General features: G+C 43.2%; 1 pseudogene across 1 annotated transcript; it reads left to right on the top strand.

Annotated features, from left to right (window-relative positions):
• Positions 1-1,503: 1,503 nt before the first annotated feature.
• LOC308417108 (cytochrome b-245 chaperone 1-like) lies at positions 1,504-2,069 on the top strand (annotated as a pseudogene). The gene has a single exon. The product of its transcript is annotated as a cytochrome b-245 chaperone 1-like (transcript).
• Positions 2,070-6,941: the final 4,872 nt, after the last annotated feature.

Here is a 6,941-nt window from a genome sequence, read left to right as displayed (position 1 = left end):
TTTTCTATCCCAGATACCATTTGAAACGTGCTAGACTCCGCCTTGCCCAATCTCTCAGCACTCCTGAATGATAGTCGCTATTACTTTCAAAAGCCCATCTTCCAGTTGAAGAATAAAAGTTCAAAGAGACCTGAAGCTTGCACAGGGAGATGAGGCAGAGAGGAACACTAAAATTGAACCCTATCTCTTCAGTGGACACTGTCCTTAGCTATTCCTCTGTGTTCTTCCTCTGAGAAACCATCTTGAACCCCTGGAACTAATTAGTGTAGCTACCTATAGTGAAATGTATCTATAATTCTACCACTCCACTTGGACAAAAAAATGGAACAGGATCATGAATTCCAGACCAGCCTGAATTACATAGCGAGTGTGTGCCCAGCCTGTGATGCACAGCAAAGCCCAGTCTCCAAGGATAACAAGTCAAGGAATTGAGCAATTCTGTAACATCTACCATGGTATTCCTCACCTTTGATGAATAGGGTCTAACCTTCTCTAAACCTTGCTTCTTAAGAAAAGGAGTTGGATGGCTGCATCTAGAGAATATCATCCTGAGTGAGATAACCCAGTCACAAAAGAACAGACATAATATGCAGTCACTGATAGTGGGATGCTAACCCCAGAGGCTCGTACTCCCCCAGAAACAACTCACAGACTTTGTCTTTAAAAAAAAAATTTACACAACAAGAAAACTTTGACTATTTCCATGTTACATTTTGTTTTACATGTACTTTACGCTCATTGTAACTATTAAGTTTTCAATGCATACTATCAAACCTTTAAAAAAATCAAGTACTGACTAAAAAATATATTCATATAGTTTTATGTAAAAATTATTTTAAAATCTGAAAAAAAATACTGACAAAATGTATAATTTTAAGCAAAAAATGTTACATTTATCTTTGTTTTGTAAAATAAAGTTGTTTAAAAAAAAAAAAAGAAAAGGAGTTGGGTATGTTTACACTTGATACCACTTCCCAATCCTGAATAATCTGTAACACTCAACTGGAAAAAAAAAAAAAAAAAAAAAAAAAAAAAAAAAAAAAAAAAAAAAAACCAAAGGTAGATAACTTATTCTGTTAAGCTTGAAAGTCAATTATTTTTTTTTATCATGACTGAAATAGCATGTTTTCCATTAAGACACAGGTCTCCAAATATTTTAAAGACAGTTATTAGGTTTTTTTTTTAATTTAAAAAATTGGCAGGGAATGCTAGTCTACTCTCAGTATAAGAACGCCGACCTCGGAGGGGCTGTTCTCTCCCACTCGTTCTTGTACATGTCCTTCGGTGCTGGCATAGGTGTGTGTCCTGCAGCTTTTCGGGTTCCAACCGGCTGTGCCCTGTGCGGGTCACTGCTTGCGGATCTGGATCGGGCGCTAAGCCGACTGAGCAAACCGGGCGTGTGCACTCCTCCAGAGCAGCGGAACTGGCTGCTTGCGAAGCTTATTGGTTTCAGCTGTGTTTTTCCAGCCTGGTCTGCTGTGCAGTGGAGCCCAGGTTCCAAAGATGTATATGCAGGTGGAGACACGCACCAGCACCCGCCTCCGTTTGAAGAGGGCTCCAGGCATCCGGTCTCGGTCCCTGCTAGTCGGAATATTATCCACTGGCCTGGCTGCTGCCTATTATAGTGGAGATAGTCTGGGCTGGAAGCTCTTCTATGTCACAGGCTGCCTATTTGTGGCTGTACAGAACTTGGAGGACTGGGAGGAGGCCATTTTCAACAAGAGCACTGGGAAGGTCATCTTAAAAACATTCAGCCTCTACAAAAAAGCTGCTGACTCTTCTCAGAGCAGGCCACGATCAAGTGGTGGTCCTGATGAAAGACATTCAGGACGTGAATGTGGAGGAGGAAAAGGTCCATTACTTTGGGAAGGGCTAACATGGTGGTGCTCCGGTTTGCAACAGGCTTCTCCCATCCCCTTACTCAGAGTGCAGTCATGGGCCGACGCAGTGATGTGGAAGCCATTGCCAAACTCATCACTAGCTTCTTGGAGCTGCACCGCCTGGAGAGTCTCTCAGACCGGTCACAAAGCAGCGACAGTGAACCCGATGTCCCTGCTGGCCAGAGCTGACAGTGTGGAATGGCTGCTGGTAAATGTCACCCACTTCTGATGTGTCTCCAGTTGACTTGCGAATTATAAGGATACAGGCAGAGCTTGGGCACCGCCTGTGGCTTCTTGGGCAGCTCTACTATGGACCACCTGCCTTTTGCTTCTACACTTTGCAGAATCATGGGATAGCCCTCTTTCACAACCCAGAAAGGTTACATTTGTCAGGATGCAAATCTAGGGGAGGGCAAGGTCTTAGAAATTAGTGCCTTCCCCAGAAATACACTGCAGCTCTGGGTTGGGCAGCACAGCCTCGTCTGGATAAGCAAAGGGCAATCTGAAGCACAAGATGCCAAGCTTTCTTCAGCATAGGCCCAGTGCCTGCCTTGAAGACGCCTTGCCAACCCAGGCTACTATAGACAAGACTCTACTTCATAGTGACAGTGAGAGACTCACATGCACGTAGGAAGGACCCACACCTGTGCACACTGATATCTACCCTCCCTGACCATCCCTCACGATGGACATTTTTGGTGGTCAGGGGCTTTCCTGAAGGCAACTCTGGATGTTGGATGCCTGGCTACAGAACTCTCAAGAGAAATCAGTGGTGGTGACTACCCTGTTCCTACCTAGTCCACTTGTCTGAGATCCCAGCAGTGTTGTAGGACAGCTGTAAGGAATGGAAGGCTCTCCCAACCCAGCCTGGGAAGAAGATGCTAGTGGAGGAAAGGTCACTTTTTTTTTTTTCTTTTTTTGCATCCTGCAGCCTTTAAGACTTGGGAGCTCCTTTACAGAAACTGAGTCTTAGCCTTTCAAGCCTTGGAAAGACCTGAAAATAGGCATGTGAAGACACAGCCCTATAAACCCAGTGTTCAGAAGTGAGGCGGGAAGAACATTTGAGGCCAGCCTGGGCCATGGCCTCTTCTAATAAAAGTTGGTACCAACCACTAGAGTCCTTTTTTTGCTCTTCTAGTTTCCTTCTGAGTGGACTCAAGTCCCTCAAAAGTACATTGTTTACTAAGTTCCCAGCTTGGCCGCGAGGCCTAGAAGCTGTGGACCTCAGGCCTACACACAGATCCTCAAAGCTACATACCCATACCTCGTCAGGTAGAACTGGGAAATTGAAGAGTTATACAGACAAAGAAGTTAAGGCAGCCTGAGCACAATAGTTAGGCAAGATGTATGAACAGTTCTTTTGAAGTGACTGCCACTAGTCCCAACTTGGGAACACAGTCCCTTGAACATACCAAAGTGAGCTTTTTAAATGGTTAAGTTAAGAGATTTTTATCCCCAGATGAAATGTGAAATATGGCTTGTTGGTTTTTGGCTTGTTGCCTACAGACTCTTAAGGTACTTTAGACAAGAGAGGAAGGAGTCTGTCTCTTAGGTGCTGTCATATCCTCTTCTGATATTGCCCAGAGCTTAGACTCATTCCTGGGAGAAGGCATGACATTCTCTATGGTGGTAAAAAGTTGACTGAGATTTCTGTGGTGGGACTTCACTTCACGGGTCTTTTTATTTCAGAGGTAATAAAGCTCTACATGCAAAAAAAAAAAAAAAAAAAAAAAAAAAGAAGAAGAAGAAGAACGCTGGCCTCTCCCTAAAGAGTAGTATTGCATTGCCCTACTGTAACCAGAGGTTTTCAGGGAAAAACCCTTGCTTCAGTGGCTTTGCCACTCATTCCAATATTCTACCTCAAGAGACTAATTACAGTGTAAAGCAGAGTTCAGAGACTTATTTAATGTGCGCTTGTTGGGTAAAGAAGCAAATAAAGGATCCGGTGATTCTAAGTCGGTCCTTAGGGTGCCAGCATGGCGTTAGAGTCGAGGAGAGCACTCACTGGGGCATGGGGAGCAGGAGACTGGAATAACTACAGTCCTGGACAAAGTAGGGTCTAGTCGGTCAGTGTCCCCGGTCTGGTTTTAGAGGGCGTGCTGAATAGTTGCACCTGCCACCCTTTGAGAGAGACATCTGTTTACTATGAGACGATCATTGATGCTCCCAGACATTGCAGACAACTGTTCCTGCTTGGGTGCCATCTGCAGACTCACTTGTTACCTGGGGAGTTAGAGTCTCCTGCCACAGAGAGTTGATGTCTCAGCCCAAGTGTTGCTGGAATTCAAAGAGACTCAACAGGGAAGGATAAGAGGGCAAATTCAGAGTCTATAGGGGAACAAAATAGAACTAGTTAGGCCAGTGCAAGGCATTCTCCATCAGCTTTCCCCTGCTAAACTACCATTTGGTTTCTTTAAGGAGGGCTGAGCCATGCACTGACTGGTCCATCAGTGCAGCGGTGTCATTCGGACTTGTTTATTGCTGTATCTATTTAGCAGAATAGTAGGTTTTCCCATCTCAGGACCAATCGAGCCATGCGTTCTTGATCTCAATGATACTGTCAGCATTAGGTTCCATCTCATGGAATGGGCCTTAAATATAGTTTAAAAAGGGATCAGTTCCTCCCACTCATGGCTTAGTAGCTGTAGTTGGGACAATCTTCTTGAATTCTTCCTAAGGTAGTACAGAGTTGCTTAATTACAATGGAGATCTCTCTCTCTCTCTCTCTCTCTCTCTCTCTCTCTCTCTCTCTCTCTCTCCCTCTCTCTCTCTCTCCCTCCCTCTCTGGTCTTTGGCTCCTTAAAAAAAAAATCTTTCATTTCTTCTTACTATTTGCTCTTATAGAATTTTAATGTTTCCTATCTAAAAACAAATAGCCTAAGGCCAAAACAACATGAAAGCTCAGAAAATAAGGAAATATAAAAAGTAGATTACAGTTACAATTAAATTTCAAGCTTACCTTTTTTTATTGTTTATTTGTCTATTTATGTGTTTTAAAAAAGCCACTTAAACCCAGAATGGTCACAAAAAGCTCAAACGACAAAGTAGCAAGAACCCAGCTATGGTGACTAAAAATAAAATGTCAAGCTCAGACCCAGAGGGATGAATTGGTGTTAGGCTAACAGCCACTAACTCTCAGCTATTACTGTTGCTTACTTTTTTTTAAGCTTTATTTTATTTATGCAAGGACACTGTAGCTGTCTTCAGACATACCAGAAGAGGGCATCAGATTCCATTACAGATGGTTGTGAGCCACCATGTGGTTGCTGGGATTGAACTCAGGACCTCTGGAAGAGCAGTCAGTGCTCTTAACCACTGAGCCATCCTCCAGCCCTGCTGTTGCTTACTTCTCAACATCCTTTTTAATGTTTACATAAGTATGAAAGCATAATCATCCTGACAAGAATGAAGAATATTAAAGAGTTCATTATGGCAAAGAGGAATGGTAAAACAAAAAGCTAAGAGATCACATATTACATGTAACCATGAAGCAAAGAGAGCAATGGGAAGAACTCTCAAAGCCCACTCCCAGTGAGACACTTCCAATAGCAAGAACACACCTAAACTCCCCTAAGCAGCTTCACCAAAGCCCTGGACCAAGTGTCCAAATGCATGAGCCCACGGAGAATCTTTGTCATTCAAACCACCACACTATTCCAAATGCCACCAAATTGAAAATCAAGATTCATCATCACATTGCCTTAATTTACAATTTAGGATTCTTTAAATTTTTTTTATTGGCTATTCTCTGTATTTACATTTCAGATGTTATCCCCTTTCCCCACAATCCTATCCCCCATTTCCCTTCCATTGCCTCCATGAAGAGGCTCCCTCTTTCCAACCATCCTCTCCCACTTCAGCACCTTGGCATTCCCCTTCACTGGGAAAACACGCCTTCACTGGACAAAAGGCCTCTCCTCCCATTGATGCCAGACAATGTTATCCTCTACTGCATATGTATCTGGGGCCATGGGTCTCTCTATGCAAACTCATTGGTTAGTGTTTTAGTCCCTGGGAGCTGTGGTAGGTTTGGGTGGTTGATAATTTTGTTCTTCTCATAGGGTTGCAGACCCTTTCAGCTCCTTCAGTCCTTTCTCTAGCTTCTTCACAATTTAGGATTCTTTACTCATTAAACTTGTATAGTAAGTAACCAGCTTCAATATAAAGTTACAAATGTCACAAGAATTACTGTTGTGGGCCTCAGATGAAGAATTTGCCTTTGCAGAGCTCGGTAATAGTTGTAACATTGGGGGTATTCATTTAAAAGACAGTGGACAATTCTAGGACATATTTTACTTCTCCTGCTAGATCTGCACCATGAATTTCTAAACCACAGAGACTATGTCAATGCTGAGAGCTCAAACTACATCATCACTTTTCTTGCTCTAGTGTGAAGGATGGAGATACTCTACTTTTTTCTTATTGGATATTCTCTGTATTTACATTTCAGATGTTATCTCCTTTCCTCCTACTCCCTTCTCCCCCTCCATTTGTTTCTATGAAGGTGCTCCCTCTCCCAACCACCCTCTCCACCTCAGTGCCTTGGCATATCCCTTCATTGGAGAAATGCACTTTCACTGGACCAAAGGCCTCTTCTCCCATTGATGTCAGACAATGTTATCCTCTGCTACATATGCAACTGGAGTCATGGGTCTCTCCATGTGTTGGTGGTTGGTGTTTTAGTCTCTGGAAGCTCTGGAGCTTTGGTTGGTTGATAATGTTTTTCTTCCCATGGGGTCACAGACTCTTTCTGCTCCTTCAGACCTTTCTCTAGGTCTTTCATTGAGGACCCATGTTCAGTCCGATGGTTAGCTTCAAGCATCCTCAGCTGTATCTGTATGACTCTGGCAAAGCCTCTGAGAAGGCATCCATATCTGGCTCCTGCCAGTAAGCACTTCTTGGCACAATAGTGCTTGGGTTTAGTGGCTGCATATGGGATGGATCCCCAGGTGAGGCAGTCTCTGAATAATCTTTTCTTGCTAAAGAATAGGGGATTGAAACTAAGATTTTATCTATATTTCTTGATTACAGTATAAATAATATAGTGGCTTAAATAAGAAT

Source organism: Micromys minutus (genome assembly GCF_963924665.1).
Source record: "Micromys minutus genome assembly, chromosome: 2".
In the NCBI taxonomy this organism is placed as follows: Eukaryota; Metazoa; Chordata; class Mammalia; order Rodentia; family Muridae; genus Micromys; species Micromys minutus.
Note: the sequence above shows the minus strand (reverse complement) of the source record. Positions and strands in the feature narration are given on the sequence as shown.